General features: G+C 37.2%; 1 protein-coding gene and 1 pseudogene across 5 annotated transcripts in view; one reads left to right on the top strand and one right to left on the bottom strand.

Annotated features, from left to right (window-relative positions):
* The window catches only part of CWC27 (CWC27 spliceosome associated cyclophilin), a 302,723-nt gene that overhangs the window by 214,135 nt on the left and 70,004 nt on the right, over nt 1-18,584 (top strand). The window lies entirely within an intron of this gene.
* Nucleotides 1,749-2,242, bottom strand: LOC115873719 (annotated as a pseudogene).

The raw sequence follows: 18,584 nt of genomic DNA, 5'->3' as shown, positions 1-18,584 counted from the left end.
GCCAACAAACCCAGGGACAAGGGAACAATAAGAGATCTAAAATCAATGACAAGGAGAGCATAGAATGGCTGGTGGGGTTTGATTAAGTGTAGTATAACTGAGAGAAAGTACTGAGAGCCCAAGGAAGGTCGAACATGTTAGTGGGACAGGAGGAAAGTGAAAAGAAAAAGAGGAAAGTGCTAAGAGGCAAAAGACATTTATAGAGGTATAAATATAGGCATGCACACATGTAAATATATTAATATATAATGATAGGTAAATGTACAGATATTTAGCATTTAAAGATCTGTATTTAGATATTAAGTATTAAGGTAGCAGATGGGCATTGGGTCTCTATTCAAGTACTCCCTCAACGCAAGATCACTTTGTTCTAATAACCTGGCATTCTGTGATGCTCACCTTCCCGACACGATTGCTGAAGTCAAAATGGGTACATAAGCAAATGTGGTGAAGAAAGCTGATGGTACCCGGCTATGAAAAGATATAGCATCTGGGGTCTTAAAGGCTTGAAGAAAAACAAGCAGCCATCTAGCAGGGAAGGAATAAAGCACACATGGAAGAAGCACACCAGCCTGTGTGATCACTAGGGGTTGATGGGATCAGGTGTCAGGCACCAGAAGACCCCAAAGAAGTATTTCAATGCATATGATGGGGTTGGAGTGGATACCCAAAGCCTATTTGTAGACAATTGGATATCAGGTATCAGGCATCAGAAGACCCCAAAGAAACATTTCAATATGTATAATGGGGGTCAGAGTGAAGACCCAAAGCCCATCTGTAGGCAATTGGACATCCCCGCACAGAAGGGTCACAAGGAAGGAACAAGTTAGCCAGGGTGCAGCATAGCACCGAGGAAACCTACAACATTCCTCTAGTTCTTTAATGCTTCCTTACACCCATTATCATGACCCCAGTTCTACCTTACAAATCCAGCTAGACCCACATATGTACCCTGGTTCAGATAAGAGCTCTTGAAACATGGAATCCAAGACAGATTAACCTCTCAGGAAAAGTAAGGGGAGTAGTGATATCAGGAGGGTAGGGGAAAGTGGTAGGAGAAGTTGGGAAAAACGGGGAACTGACTGCAATGATTGATATATTACACCCCCTGAGGAGGGGTAGGGCTAAGAACAGAAATATGGGTGAAGGGAAACAGAAAACTGTGTAAGATATGAAAATTAAAATAATTTATAATTTATCAAGGTTCCACAAGGGTTGGAGGGAGGGAAAAATGAGGAACTGATACCAAGGGCTCAAGCAGGAAAACAATGTTTTGAAAATGATGAATGATGATGGCAAGATATGTACAAATGGTTTTGATACAATTGATTGATATATGGATTGTTTTAAGAGCTGTAAGAGCCCCCAATAAAATGATTTATTTTTTTTAAAAGGAAGAAAGAAAGAAACATTCATTTTGTAAGAAGGGCAATTGTGGCAACACTTTCTACTACAGAACTTCCTGTTTCCTCATGCAGTTAATACCACTCTTCTTCCATGATACAGACCCATGTGAAAAAAAACTTGTCAAGTTTTTGCAAAGGCCAAGAAATGAAAAATAAAGCATGCCCTAATTAGTTACTTAAAAGCTCAGTTAACATCTTTGGATAGACCCATAAAATCTGGCCATAGTTTTATTAAACATCTGCAAACTACAGAATTCCTTAGCCCTTAGTTATAGTTTTTGCCCAGTGTTAAACTGGGCTCAGTCCCATCTGTGACTCTTCTTCTCTGGCACGAGGTGGGTGCTAGCCATCAAAGTCTAGAATGCTTTCATAGGAGTGTCCTCTGTAACCTTTAGATATGTAGAGGTGATGTGTGGATGGTAGAAGCCTAGCAGAAACACCAGAATGCCAGTGATAAGGATCAGAATTGCTTGCTAGGTATGGCTCCTTTTTCTGATGCAGGCTGCCAGTAGGAGGGAGTCAATGGTAAAGAAAAGTAATCAATCAAAAACAACATGGTGACAAGTACAGTGGCCTTATAAGGGATCTTAGGAAGTCTACTTTGAACTGAAAGTCATTGTAACCATCCTTTGTGCTGGAAAGCCTTGGATATAATACTTCACTGCAGGGGGTTCCAGTAGCCAAAGTGGTACAAGAGAGCTTTGCAACACATTGACGGAGTTACAGTTGGAACATCTTTCCAGGCCACCCTAGAGGAGAGCTTTTCCACAGTTGGCAGGTGAGGAGTCCAAAGCCATTTGGCACTACACACCGAACTGCGGCTTTTCTACCCGCATTACTTGTTTTTATTTGCTTAGGGATATCCAATTGTCTAGTTCCATTTGTTGGAAATATTATCCTGTCTCAAAGATCAACTGACCATAATTCATGAACCCATTTTTTGACACTTCCCCATTGACTTTCATGAGAGTCTTGATAAATATAGTTCCATATTAAATTTTAAAATTAGCTAATGTTAGCTTGTCCACTTGTTTAAAAACATAATTGTTTGGGGGCTTTTCCTAGTCAGCCAAAATAGATTCAGCTTGTCAGAGTCTACAAAAAGCCCTGCAAGGATTGATGAATTTAGAATTTTATTTTTAGAATGATTTGATATCCTAACATTATTTTATTTTTCATCTCTTGATGAAGTGTATCTCTCCATTTAAGTAGTTCTTTCAATTATTCTCCCACTTATGTTTTGTAGTGTCCAGTTTACAGTTATTTTTCAAATTTTAAAATCCATTTCTAAATATTTAATGGAGTCCCTGGGGGGTACAAACAGCAACTATGCTAGGCTGCTAATCAAAAGGTTGGAAGTTCAAGCCCACCTACAGGTTCCTCAGAAGAAAGGCCTGGTGATCTTCTGGAAAGTGCCATAGAAAACCCACTAGAATGCAGTTGTATTATGATACACGTGGTGTTCCCATGAGCCAGAATAGACTGGATAGCAACTGGCTTTTTTTTTTTAATAAACACTTTATATTTTGTTTGTTTTTTATGATATTGTAAGTGATACTTTTATTTCAATATCCAAGTGTTCTTTGCTTTTTAGAAATGGAACTAAATTTTTGTTTGTTGACCTTAAGTCTGATGTCCTCAGTGTACTTATTAGTTCCAGTAACTTTTTAGAGGTTCTTTGGGGTTTCTCTATGTGTATATTTTGTGTCTAAAGTCAGTTTACTTCTTGTTGAATCTGTATGTCTTTTATTTATTATTCCTTCATTATTGCATATAGGACATGTAATAGAAAGAGTTAGAACACATATCTTTGCTTGGTTCTTGGAGGGAATATGTTCCATCTTTCACCAGTAAGTTTAGTATAGACTCATACACATAAGATCATGTCTGACAGAGGAAGCTCTCTGGGGGAAGATCATATCTGTGTGGATTTTTAATTTTAATCAAAAATTTTTTCTGTATGTAGTGACTTGCTCATATGTCTTTTCTTTTAAAGTCTCTTATGGTATGTAAAGAGCCCTGGCCAACACTTGTCAATTTGCCGTACAATGGTGGCTTTTGTGTGTTTCTGTTGCTGGAAGCTACAATACAGGTGTATCAAAAGCAATTAAAAAAACAAAGCTAGTTGACATTTGTGTTAGGCAGGGTTCTCTAGAGAGACAAAACCAGGACACTTATGATTATAGATAGATAGATAGATGATAGATAGATAGATAGATAGATACATAGACAGAGATATACATAGTAGATAGATACAGATACATAGACAGAGATATACATAGATATATCGATAGGTATATACAGCGAGAAGGAATATAACAGCTAATTAATCCACCCAGCAGTACAGAGGACTCAGTTCAACTCACTTCCATGAAACAGTTAATATACTGGAAGCCTTTCAACTCACAAGGGATGCTGGGTCCAATGTCAAGGTAGCAGACAGTGGAATCCTCCCTCAGGTAAGGCAGGCAGCATCTGCCCACAGACAGCAAACAACAGAATGGATCAGCAACAGTCAGTACCTCTGGAGCTTAGCAAAGAAGGTCCAGGTGGGATATCAAACTGAAGCAATGCAAGGCAACAGGACCCACCAGCCTCAAGCTCAAAGGAACCTCAAGTTCTAGGAACACGATCCATGGGTTGGCTTGCCCCCCAGGTAGTGTAGCCTATAGGTTGAGGCAGAGAACTAGATGAAGCAACAGCACGCTGGTCCGTTCACTAGAGATTAAGAGAGAGGGGGTTGGATCTTTCAGAACCATTTATCTCTTTGCCCTCCAATCAAACTGCAACCTGATTAATCCCACATGTTTCTATTGGCCAGGTTGGTACAATAAACCTAACTATCACAACATTCAACCATTCAAAGAGGTAGCATATTATCCAGAACCAGTGGTTCTGAAGGAAGAAATCCAAGTTGCACTGACATCATTAACCAAAACAAGCCTTCAGGAATTGATGAAATACCAATTGAAATGTTTGAGCAACCTGAAAGCACTAATTTCATTTATGCCACGAAAGTTGAAAAATGGCTACTTGGCCAACTGATTGGAAGAAATCCATATTTGTGCCCATTCCAAATAAAGGTGACACAACAAAAGGTACAAATTATAGAACAATATCATTAATATCATATGCAAGTATATTTTTGCTGAAGACATCTAACATTGGTTGCAGCAGTACATGGACAGGGAACTTCCAGAGGTATTGACTGGATTCAGAAAAGGATGTGGAACAAGGGAAATCAGCATGTCTTCAAATCAGGAAAGGTGTGTGCCAAGGTTATATCCTCGCTCCAAACTTATTCAGTCTCCTTGCTGAGCAAATCATCAGAAGCTGGCTTATACGAAGAAGAGTGTGGCATCAGGATTGGAGGAAGGCTTGTTAACAATCTAACACGCAAATGATACACCCATGCTTGCTGAAAGTGAGGAGGACATGAAGCATTTGTGGATGAAGATCAAGAATTGCAGCCTTCAGCGTGGATTACAACTCAATGTCAAGAAGACCAAAAGCCTCACAACTGAACCAACAGATAACATCATGATAAATAAAGAAAAGATTAAAAGTTGTCAAGGATTTCATCTTGCTGGGATCCACAGCCTGTGTTCATGGAAGCAGCAGTCAAAAGATCAAACAAGCATTGCATAGGGTAAGTCTTCTGCACAAGACCTCTTTAAAATGTTGAAAAGCAATCATGTTACTTTCAGGACTAAAGTGTGCCTGACCTAAGCCATAATATTTTCAATTGCCTCATATTCAAATGAAAGTTAGACATTGAATAAGGAAGACCAAAGGAGAATTGGTATACTTGAATTACATTGTTGATGAAGAATATTGAAAGTACTAGGGACTGCCAAAAGAACAAATAAGTCTGTCTTGGAAGAAATACAACCAGAATATTCTTAGAGGCAAAGATGGTGAGACTTCCTCTCACTCACTTTGGACATGTTACTAGGACCTATCAGTCCCTGGAGTAGGATGTCATACTTGGTAAAGTGGAAGGGCAGCGAAAACAAGAAAGGCCTTTGACAAGATGGATTGACACAATGGTTGCAACTATGAGCTCAAACATAAGAACAATTGTGAGGATGGCCAGGATCAGGTGGTCTTTCATTCTATTATACATAGGGTCGTTATAAGTTGGAACTAACTTAACAACAATCAGGAGTTCTGCTGTCATAGTGGGTTAAGTATAAAGGTGTTAAATGTTAGTTCAAATCCACCATCTTTGTGAGAGAAAGATGAGGCTGTCTGCTCCCATAAAGATGGCAGTCTTAGAAACCCAGTAAAGCAGTTCTGATCTGTCCTGTAGCGTTGGTATGGTGGGTTTGGGATTTTGTGATGCATCATAATTATTAATTTTCTAATGTTTCTAAATTTTCTTGTAAAACATTGCTTTGGGATATTTGCATCTACATGAAGACTATGGGTTTATAGTTTCTGGGGTTTTGTTTGTTTTATTATTGTATCATCTTCATATAGTTTTCATTATAGTATAATATTTGACTCAGAATGAGTTAGGGCATTATGTTTCCTCTTCTGTTTTTTAAGAAGAGTTTGTGTAACATTTGTATTATCTTATTTTTTTTAGCTCATTTTATTGGGGGCTTGTACAATTCTTATCTCAATCCATACATACATCCATTGTGTCAAGCACATTTGTACATTTGTTGCCATCATCGTTTTCAAAACATTTCCTTTCTACTTGAGCCCTTAATATCACCTCCTCATTTTCCCCCTCCCTCATGAACTCTTCATAATTCATGAATTATTATTATTTTGTTATATCTTACACTGTCCAATGTCTTCCTTCACCTACTTTTCTGTTGTCCATCCCCCAGGGAGGAGGCTATATGTAGATCCTTGTAATTGCTTCCCCCTTTCTACCCTTTCTTCCCTCCACCCTCCAGGTATCGCCACTGTCACCATTGGTCCTGAAGTGGCCATCTGTCCTGGATTCCCTGTGTTTCCAGTTCCTATCTGTACCAATGTACATTCTCTGGTCTAGCCAGATTTGTAAGGTAGAATTAGGATCATGATAATGGGGGGAGGAAGCATTTAAGAACTAGAGGAAAGTTATATGTTTCATCATTGCTACCCTGCACCCTGACTGGTTCATCTCCTCCCCGTGACCCTTCAGTGAGGGGGTGTCCAATTGCCTACAGATGGGCTTTGGGTCTCCACTCTGCACTCACCCTCATTTAAGTAACTCGATCTCTCCTCCCCACCCATTTTAAACCATTGGTCTTCAATGTATTTATGAATTTATGAATAGCTTACATTTTAGTAATAAGATATTATGTAACAATAATCTAGTACATCTGATGAAGATCATTTAACTTTTCATTTATTACTTATAATTATTTTAGTTTACTTTTAATTGCTAAACCATCTAAGTAATATTTTAATGTATTATGGGGATGTGAAAAAGGTAGGTTTGCAGTTTAGCCAGGAAAAGAGAGAAACTGCCAGTTGCAATACTGTGGTGTATATGTTCTCATAAACGTTTGAGAGAGCAACTGTGACCCCTTCGCGGTGACAGAAGCCCTCATACGTACGTGTCTTCTCTATGAGACTGGCGAGGAGCCCTTCCAGTGTAAAAACTAAGCGGACGTTAGACCTCCAGCCGTCAAGCCCCTCTCAGCTCTTCACCCCACACCCATGTTCCCCTCTGCCACTAGTTCCTACTAGCTTTAACTCAGAAGACAGAATATCAAGGTCTTTTTTATTCCTTGTGCCCAATTAATAACACTTGTCTTTTTTGGACCCAGGGTGGGGGGGTCACTTTCTTACTCTCTTGACACCCACCTCCCTTTCTCTCCCTGTCTGTCTCTCAAGCTTTCTGGAAGACTGGGGAACAGTGTGTTAGTGGGGCTAGGGCCTGGAAATCATAACCACTGCTTCCATTAATCAGGTGTATTTTTCCAATAGGCCTAGCTCCCCCCAACAGACTTCTTACTTTGAGGTGGCTGGAATCTGGGATAGGGCCTGACTCATTCTATGGTTAGGTCAGGATTTCCTGCTTCTGGTGGGAAATCTCATTTCTTAAAAAGAATATAGCCAACATTACATTAGAAGTGGGGATGTTTCTGAGAGGGAGGGGAGGGGCCAGGAAAGAAAATGCCCTTGGTCATACACACCATCCTTGCTTAAGGCAAACAGCCTTGACCTAAAGATTACACTCCGAATAAAGTGGCTATTACCCACACCTCAAAAAAAAAAAAAAAGTTTGAGAGAGCAAAGGAGAGGCAATTAAGTCCAGATAGCAGGTAGCTTTCTTGAGAGAAAAAAGCAAATAGAATTATCAGTTACCATATATACTCGTGTATAAGCCGAGTTTTTCAGCTCATTTTTTATGCAGTTTTTGTGGTAAAATTAGGTGCCTCAGCTGATATTCAGGTTGGCTTATACTCGAGTATATACAGTATTTTAATTGCTGCACCCCAAAAATGTTCAATTGTATCTGAAAAAAATAATTTTATGCACTTCTAGTTTGTGTATTTTAAACTTTATTTATGACTCACATATAGTTGGCACGGAATGAACATATTGTGCTAAAAAACCAACTCCATTCAATTCCAACTCACAGTGAACCTATAGGGCAGAGTAGTAGATCTGCTTTCCATAGAATTAACTAGGAAAACTTTACAGGAGCCAAAAGCCTTTTTTCACCGTCAGAATGGCTGTGGGTTTGAACTGCCAACCTTGTGTGTAGCAGTACATGTTACCCATTATGCCACTAAGATAAAATATCCTCAAAACATTTAGAGATAAAGTACACTATAAATAGATTTCTAATATTTTCATTTCACCTCTTAGTAGTCATTGTGTGCACTAGATAGCTTCTCCCCACAGCCCTTCCCTCACACACATTTGAAGCTACTGCCTTATGAGAGTACATTAGCTGAGTAGAGCTATTCCAAACAGCATACAGTACTTGCAGACACCCCTGGCGATAAGGCAAAGAATGGCACCTTTTCATAGTCTTACAAGTTGTTAGTCTGGAACATAAAATGGAAGGAGTATGTAATCTCCCTCACTATAATATGTAAAGCTTACTGACAAATTCTATGTACTCTTGTAATGCCTATTATTAAATAAAAGTTTTATTATGCTATGTGAGTCTATAGTTTTATTATTACTCTTTGGCAGTGAGTACTAAACAGTATATTGTTCAACTTTCTCTCTAGAAGCAACCTTATTTTTCGGGCTCTTTCATATAGCTCCAGCCAAGAATTGGCAGTACAATTTCCTTCTTTAGCATTCTTTTCTGGTTTATTTCTGAACCTTTTGGTTACAGTATTATTGGTGACTTCAGGACTTGAGGCTTTTGTAGAAAAACTACATCAAAAGTCTGCCCTTTTTGTACTGTCTTATCTACAAAAACTTGTCGAGAAACCTTATACTTTATTCAATACTATGTTGAGTTGCTTGAGGAAGCATCTAGAGAGAATAATTATATATTTACCCCCATTTGGTTGTGGTTGAAGTGAAAATGTAACATTTACTCAACTAGAGCTAAAGATTTTGCTAGTCTGGTATCTCATGAAGTTGCTGAGGAAACCACTGGAGGAGAATCTAGTACACTCCACTCCTCAGCACCTCAAAGTAGTGATATGCCTATTTTTCTATTACTGGAAATCACATTCTTCATCTCATTAATATTATCAGAGTATTGCACTAATTAATTTACCATATTATTTAACTTAAAGACGATACTGTTTTCTACCTACGGAAACAGAGACAAAGCATTTGTGAGGCCGACTGAGGCCTTCAGCCCAGTGAGTGGCAGTGCTGGGAATAGAATGAAGTTGTTAATTGCATATGTTGAACTCAGTCCTCTCACCGTGCTGGCTTTGTTTTGTGACTAAGCCAAAGGATAAAAAAAGATTAATCAGTGAGAATGTGTCTGTAATTATGTTCTAATCCAAAACAAGAGGGTGAGAAATTTTTCACCTCACTATGGAAAAAGTGTAAGATTGCTTTAGTGATGGCTTCAGCTTATGGAATTATAATCAGACAACCCAAATAATCCTTATATGTTGAAGGATTAGCAAATGCCACTTCCAAACTGAGATGATTTTCACTGTTTTTCTTTTCCCCAAAGAACGTGTTTTTACTAGTGTAATTTGGAGATTTTAGCTTTAGCTGATAAATCACTGTACAAGCATTCTATTCCTATTGTTCCCTAATCATTATTGTAGCTTTCAGTAGCACATGTGAAATAAATACTCAAGGACATAAGGACATAAAGCTTATGATGTGGCACCCAATAGTTGCAGCTCTTCAAGGTTTAGTGCAAAGAAGGCCAGTCAGTCACCCTATTCTGTTTTGTCCATTCTCTATCCACTTTCATGCTCTCTTTAAGTTATCTCCTTCTTTGGACTTGATTTTTCTCTGAAATCTCATCTCCCCTCGCTCATGCATTCATTCAAGTAACGTACACTTAAGTGTTAGGCTCTGAACATATAAGGAAAAAAATAAATAAATTAAAAAAAAAAACAGAAAAATTCCCTGACCTCCAGTTCTTGTTTAAGTTCAGTGCCTTCTTAGTTAAAGCACTCACATCTACTGATAACATACTTTTCCAGTTCACAATGTGTACCAATAAAAGGATAGATTTCTAAGTATTAAAGTATAACACTCTAGTCTTTCTAGTGGCAACTACTTCTCCTATTACATTTAAATGAGTAATTATGCCTCAAGGACTTTGAAAACTGTCTGGCCAGAGGAAAGCATTGTATCTATCTGTAAATAAGTGTTGCTATGTGAATATTAGCAGTTGGTATAACATAGAAGTAGCAACACATTTTCCATCATACCAATATGCTACTAGAGCATCTTTATAGGCTTTCCTTCCCCTCCAGTAATTTTATTCATATATAATTTACATATACAATTCAGTAGCCCAAGCACATCAAGAAGAGTTGTACAATCATCACTACAATCAGTTTTAGAACATTTATTCTTTAAGCAAATTCTGAGTTATAGAGACACGCCCTGCTAAGCAATGCTACATTTGAACTTTCAAATTTGTAGAAAATAATAAAGTTTGATAATCTCACTTCACAAAAGGATTGTCCATACATCTTTCTATTTTAAGTTCTATTGATATTTTTAAAATATAACAATATTCTGAAATATTTTTATTCAAGCAGCTAGGTTAATAAAAATACTGCATCTACTCCCTACTTCTTCAAATGAGATTTAATCATTTGAAAGGAGCCATAACTACATAAAATATGGTCCCTAGTGTTCTCTGCCAAATAATAACAATGCCTTATGTTTATATATCATGAATAGTTTACAAAGCCCTGCCATATGTCTCTCTACATTTATTTCTGTAGCGGTGCTGAAAAAAAAAAAATATATATATATATAGAGAGAGAGATAGTTAGTTTCCATTTTGGATACGAAGAAACCAAAGCATTAAAGTATTTATAGTACTCACCCTAAATTAAACTTACAGATGAGTCAGAATTCGGCTTCATATTCTTTCCATTATAAAACTACAGCACATCGTTTCCTTAAAGAATAGAGTAAAATAAACCACATCAATATAACCTATAAGCTAAATGCCAGAATCAGCAGACTAAGTGCTAGCCTACAGTTCACTAAAATTGAGAAAGGCAACCTACATCAAACTCATCCTTCAACCTCAAGCTTCAGGAAACACATTTGGATATGTCAGCTTCAGAGGAAGCACAATTTGTGAGTTGTTTGTTACAAATTTATCATAAAACATGATGATGGGGAAAGATGAAATCTGAACTAGACTTTGTATACTGTCTATTGTAGTGGAAGCAGCAATCCGGGAATCAACATAATTTTGTTGTGTAAATTTGCTATACAAGAACTTTTTAAAGGGTTAAAGAGCAAATATGTCATTTTGAGGACTAAGATATACCTGATCTGAGCCAAGGTCCTTTCAGTCCCCTTATATATATGTGAAAGTTGTGCAATGAATAAGCAAGATTATAGAATAATTGATATATTAGAATTATGGTATTGATGAAGAATATTGAAATTACTATTGACTTCCAAAAGATCAAACAAATCTGCCTTGGAAGAAATACAGTCAGAGAATGTTCCTTAGAAATGAGGATGGTAAGTCTTCATCTTACAGACGTTGAACATGTTATCATGTCCCTGTAAAAGTCTCTATACTTTACTGAGTACAGTGTCTCTCCAGAGACTCTTGATAGCATGCCCAAAGTAAATGAGACAAGTCCCACCATCCTCTCTTTAGGGAACATTGTAGCTGTGCTATTTCCAAGACAGGTTGGCTTTGGTAAAGTCAAGAATCAACAAAAAGGGGGACCATCAAGGAGAAGGCTGCAACAGTGGGCTCAGCCTAATGACTGAGAGCAGAGTGCAGGACCAGGCAGTATTTCATTCTGTTGTGCGTAGGGTCCCTATGAGTCTGAACCTACTTGACAGCATCTGTGGTGAAGAAATTACTTAGAAACGAACATTTTTGAGACAATAAAATACATGTAGGCATATTTTAAAATAATATTACATGTTTTTTACATAGTACATACCCATGACATACTGAGATTAGCATATTCTTGGTGATGTGGGGAAATAATTTTACCCAAATTTAAATGTCTGGGAAACAATAGGTGAGAAGTTGTTGATCATAGTAAGTTATTTTTCAAAATTTCTTCCTAGATTTATTAGTGAAAAATCTCAAGAGCTTGGGAGTCTCTCTCTTGCTTTTACTCAACCACTGAGGAATGCACTGTTCATTGATAAAAAATAGTGTGGACGTCAGGAAACTTGGAACTTTACCCCAATTTGACTGACTAACTCAAGCTAATATTATAATAAGAAAATAACCTTTAAAGTTTTCCTACAATGAATTCAAACAACATAACTATTTAGATTGCTTCCATATACTTTCTTCTTCTAAGCCAGCGGTTCTCAACCTGTGGGTCGCACACCCTTTGGTGGTCGAACGACCCTTTCACAGGGTTCACCTAAGACCATCGGAAAACATAACAGTAACAAATTCACAGTTATGAAGTAGCAATGAAAATAATTTTATGGTTGGGGGGTCACCACAACATAAGGAACTGTATTAAAGGGTTGCAGCATTAGGAAGGTGGAGAACCACTGTTCTAAGCAAAGGTGGCAAGACTTTATTATCATATGTACGTTGAACATGTTATCAGGAGAGACCAGTCTCTAGAAAAAGATATCATGCTTCTTAAAGTAGAGGGTCTGAGACATAGAAGATCTTCAACAAGATCGATTGGCTTAACAGTGGGCTCAAGCAGCAAAGATTTGGAGGATGTCAAAGAACCAGCACTATTTTGGTCTGCTGTACAAAGATTTGCTAGGAGTTGGAGCCAGCTCACAGCAGCCTTATGCATCACAGAAGGAAACACTGTCCAGTTCACACCTCCTCGCAGGCGTTCCTGTGTTTGAGCCTATTGTTAACCACTGGGCTACTCTAGCTCACTGAGGACTTTACTCGTTTTTGCTGCCTTCTACCTTACCAAGAATGTTGTCATTCTTCGGGGATTGGACTCTCCTGATAGCGTGTACAAAGTGCATGAGTCAAAGTCTCCCCATCCTTGCCTCTCTCTGTACTTCTTCCAAGATGGTTTATCATCTAGCAGTCCTGGTGCTTTCAATATTTTTCCCAACACCTTAGTTCAAATGCATCAGTTCTTCAGTCTTTCTTACCTAATGTCCAACTTCCATCTGCCTTAGAGGCGATTGAAAATACCATGGCTTGTGTCAGGCATACCTTAGTCCTCAAAGTAACATTATTTCTTTTCAATACTTTAAAGAAGTCTTCTGTAGTAGATTTACCCAATACAATTCTTTTGATCGCTTGACTGCTGCTTCCATGAACATTAACTGTAGAGCCAAAATACTTTGACAACTTGAACCTTTTCTCATTTATCGTGAGGTGACCTATTGGCCAAGTTGTGAGGATCTTGATCTTCATTAGTGAGTGCTTCAAGTTCTCCTCACCTTCAGCAAACAAGGTTACTTCACCTGCATATCACAGACTGTTAATAAGCCTTCCTTCAATCCTAATGCCACATTCTTCTTCATATAAGCTAAATTCTCTGATTATTTGCTCAGCCTACAGATTAAGGAAGTGTGGTGAGATGATACAACCCCATTGCACACTATTCTTGATTGTAAACCGTGCAATATTCCCTTGTTCTGGTTGCACAACGGCCTCTTAATCCCTGCGCAGGTTCCATGTGAACATTGTGACGTGTTCTGGAATTCCTGTTCTTAAGGATATCTATAATTTGTTTTGATCCACACAGTTGAATGCTTTGCATAGTCATTAAAGCACGAGTAAACATTCTGTTGTTTCTGCTTTGAGCCAAGATCAATCTGACATCAGCAGTAATAGCCTTTGTTTCATGTCCTCTTCCAAATCTGGCCTGAACCTCTGGAAGCTCCCGATCTATGGACTTCTGCAACAGTTGCTGAATGGTCTTCAGCAAAAATGTATTTGTGTGATATGAAAGATACTGTTCTTTAATTGGAGTATTCTGTGTGCTCACCTTTCTTTGGAATGATACAGATATGGATCTCTTCCAGTCAGTTGGCTAGGTAGCTGTCTTCCTAATTTCTTGATAATAGATAGATAAACCACAGTAGAAATATAGTATAGCTGCTCCACACTTGTTGACATGGTTGGTTTTATATTATTATATGAAAGTGTAGGTTTCACTATATAACAATGTGATCAGGAATTTATGTAAAGATGCAGTTCTCACCCATTTTGAACTGCATCTTTACATAAATTTCAGATCACATTATTATATAACTACCAAACCATTGAGAATCTTAATCCAACCAAGTCGACACATAACCTTAGCCATCACAGTTAGTATTACTCTCAAGCCACACCTCAGTGTTCATTACTACCAGGCGTACGATATTAATACAAAAAAAAAAAAGAAGTCAAATAGTAGACTTTCTACAATAGTTGCAAATGTGAAATGTCAAATAACAAAATAGTCAATAAGTCAGGAATTGGTGTGATTTTTACTTAAAAACTTAAAAATGGAGAAAAATCTGATAAAAAAGCTGTTTACCAAATAGAATCAATATGATGAAAGTATCCTAGTAAAAGATAATGTAATTAAACCCAATTTAAGTCAATTTAGTGTTTCATTATCAGAACCTATTTTTCTGGTCTAATTAAGTTCTTTTCATCTATTAGTTCATTAGGTAAGTTTATTCAAAATCATTTGAATCATTGTAATGATTATGATAACAAGCTATTATAACTACATTTTTTAAATGTCCATGACTGATATTTGAATTATGATCTCAACAAAACAATTGACTGCTATTCTCCTGAATATGCATTCAAGTGAATTTTTAATTTGGAAAGAAGTGAGTCTTTTAAAACAAGTTTTTTTCTTGTTTTATCTTTAGATTTATAATCTCTTAAGAGAAAGTAATAAAGCTAAAATTTAAGAAAGCCTATAATTATGTAACTTAATCTATATCAAGGACCACATGCCATTGCATAAATTCCAAATAAAAAATTCACTTGAATGCATACTCAAGAGAGTATTAGTCAGTCATTTTGTTAAGATTATGATTCAAATACAAAGAGCAGTCATGTTGGTATAAACACAATAACATGTTATTATAAAATAGTGTCTTAAAAATCAACTCAGATGACTTTGAGTGAACTTGCCTAGTAGGTGAAAAATTATGTGATAGATTTATATTAGTCTAAAATGATTACTGGATATGTAGTGGTTACATACTACAAAGAGAAAGTATACACAGTAGAGTATATGGAGAGACAACATGGGCTGTCAAAAATTTGATTTCAGCTATCAGTGTGCCACAATAATTTAACCACTTGTGGTAGTTACATAATCTGTTGTCAATTTGAGACTTAAGAGTGAAGGGGTGGAGTTTACCTGTCAATCTGGTGGTAGCTTGATGACCTCATTTGGAGGCACTAAGGAGATAAATAGCTCAGTATAGGCAGGACACACACTCGCTCCCTGCAAAACATTTCTGAAGAGAAGTCAAATGAAGCTACCCTGGTGCAGCCAGAGCCCTGGGAGCTGGAGGAGCCACATGGAGGAGACCCCTGCCTGTGCTGAGATGCTTCCAACGCCACTGGATCCCCAAGACTTCCCACCCACTAGCCTGTGATCCTCCTGTATTTGGTGTCATTGTACATGTTTTATGAGTCTGAAGAGTACTTTATAGATTGGTATCTGACATTTGGGCTAATATAAGACTTAAGGACTTGATCTGGACTGGGCTAGGATATTTTCTCAATATTCAATTACTCTTATATATAAAGCTCTTTCCTGTACAAATATGAGTGTCCATGAATTTGTTTCTTTAGTCTACCCAGACCAACACACTACACTGATTTTTTAACCAGCAGTGTATTGATTCCTATGGACTTTATAGAACTTAAATTTTGTGTTAAGAGCCCTGGTATAGTGGTTATATTGGGCTGCGATCTACATAGTTGGCAGTTCGAAACCGCCAATATCAAAGACCCTCTACACCCATAAGTAGTTACAGTCTCAGAAATGAATCAGACTTGACTCAATGGCAGTCAGTTTGGTTTTGTTTTTATGTTTTACGCTGTGATTTTCTACTTCTTGCACAGCAAGAAAATTAAGTCTGAAAATTAAGATTGACTAGCCAGTAGAATGCAATTACACAGAACCCATAGATATGAACTCTCATGTATCTTCCTATTACCCTTCCAGAAGTATTTTAATGAACATAAGTATTTTTGTGGTTTATATCCCACAATGGAAGTTGAGTCTGAAAATCTGGATAAACTTTATTTTTGTCATGTGTCATCAAGTAAGCTCTGACTCATTATGACCCTGTTTACAACAGAATGAAGCACACTGCCCAATCTCAATCTCATGCCACCCCCTAATCATTGCTGTGCTTGAGCCCATTGTTGCAGCCACGGTGTCAATACACGTCATTAAGAGTCCTCTTTTTTACCAACCCTCTGCACTTTAAACCTACATTATTTATCCCCTAAAACAATTTGTTGCCTTCACACTTCTCAAATCAGCTAGTAGAAAAACAGAGGGGAAAACATTCTGCCTTATTTTAAGGATTAGTTTATGTCCTTAAATTACATGAACCAATATATGTAGGATTTTAACTACAGGGAAAAAACATAAGATAGAAATAAAACTACTTAAATGTAAACTCTGCTTAATCAATGTTCAGTATCCAAGTATTCTACGAAATCCACACCCTACCAGTAGATTCCAACTCTTAGCGACCCCTATATGGCAGCATATAACTTCCCCATAGGATTTCCCAAACAGACTTATACATCTTTCTCCTGTCAAGTGTTCAGTGAGTTTGAACCACCAACCTTTAGTGTAGCAACCCCGCTCTTAATCAGTGTGTCATAAAGGCACCATAAGTATGCTTCAGGTACCCTCTAAATTATTGAACCACTTTTCACTAATTTTCACCACTCTCTAGAGACTTATTGTGTCCACCAGATGGAGCCAGTATTGTTCAATTCATAGAATACAAACATTGAAAATGGATATTGGTTAAAGAAATGAATAAATGTTGTGTTTTATTTTAATCATAGTACAGCAAAAAATAAACTTTTATAAGTCACCTGTCTAGCCTTTGTAATTGTGCATATACATAGACCAGATCCCCATTAAATAATTTCTTAATTGTAATTTTCCATGTAGGCAGTTTTATTGGACGTAGTGACCAGTTTTCTTCTTACTCATTTTATAAAAGATAGTATCTAACAACTCTTAATTATCTTTAAAGAAAAATTACTCTGAATTAAACTTCTGGACCCTTCACAGGCAATTATCATTGATTTTGTCATGGTGACAACTATGTAATTAGGAAAATCAAAAGTAAAATAGTCATTACATGTAGATTCTCATTTAATATAACAGAATATTATCCTTACTATTATTTCCATACTTTTTCTTTATATAACAACTAAAGGAAAGATAGGCATTGTGAAACAGAGGAAGGGGAGGGGAGGCATTTAGTTTATCCCTATAGTAGTTCTTCCAGGAGATGGTAAAGGGTACAATAACCTCATGAATAGCCAGTACCCAGAGCCTTAAAGTTAACATCTTCATCATCTACCTTCAATTTAGTGTCAAAAATTACCAAAATTTTATAACTCAATGTAATTAGGCAAATATCCATGAGAACAGTGCTTTTTAATACTTCAGAACCTAAGCTAAAATAGCCTTAAAGAGCTGGTCCAATTAAGTGCAATAAAGCCATGTATTAAATAAAGCCATGTATGCAATAAAGCCACAATTATAATCCAATACTTTAAATGATCAGTCCACTCAGCCACAATTTACTTAGTAAATATGAAGGAACTTCAAAAGTTCTTTTTAAAAAATTCCATTATCTTTTCCATTACATTTTCCTACCAACTTTTCAAGGCCCTTCATATGTGCAAGACACATACATAAACAGGACACACTTCCTACCTAGCGGTTGGTACAGACAAATAAAAAGGCAGTCATCATATAATGTGTTTAAGAGGTACAAAATGTTTTAAAGATTCACATGAGGAGGAAATATGATTAGTGTGGAGGAATTGGGAAAAGCCATAAGAGATTCTTATTAGGTGAGAATTATTTTCATTAACAGTTTTCATTAAGTCACACTTTGGCAGGCTGCAGCTCTCTGCTTCTCTTGTTATCCATGAGCATTACGATCTGGGAGGAAATCGGAACTCCTTTTTCTAGGCTTTATTAGGACACATCTAGTTGTAAGCTGATGCCTTTTTATATCAAATTGGAATATTTTCTTTTAAGTTTTCTTGTGCTGCAGGCATAAAGAAAAAATCCACTGTACTAGTTAAGAACTTAGAGGAGGCTTGTTGCCGTAGTGGATAATATGTTGGGCTGCTAGCTACAAGATAAGCAGTTTGACACCATCAGCCACTCTGCAGGAAAAAGATGAGACTTTCTACTCCCATAAGAGTTACAAACTCAGAAACCCATAGGGTCAGTTCTACCCTGCCCTATAGGGTCTTTATGAGTCATAATTGACTCAATAGTAGTGGGTTTGAGTAGAGTGAGTTAGGAACTTCAAGGAGCCACGGTGGCATAGTTGGTTATGCATTAGGTTGCTAACAGCAAGGTGAGTAGTTTGAAACCACCAGTTACTGGGGGG

The sequence above is a fragment of the Echinops telfairi genome, unplaced genomic scaffold (genome assembly GCF_000313985.2).
Source record: "Echinops telfairi isolate 266 unplaced genomic scaffold, ASM31398v2 ScPeMD7_7469;HRSCAF=8507_1, whole genome shotgun sequence".
NCBI classification, from domain to species: Eukaryota; Metazoa; Chordata; class Mammalia; order Afrosoricida; family Tenrecidae; genus Echinops; species Echinops telfairi.
The sequence above is the reverse complement of the archived record's forward strand: the minus strand, read 5'-3'. Positions and strand labels throughout refer to the sequence as shown.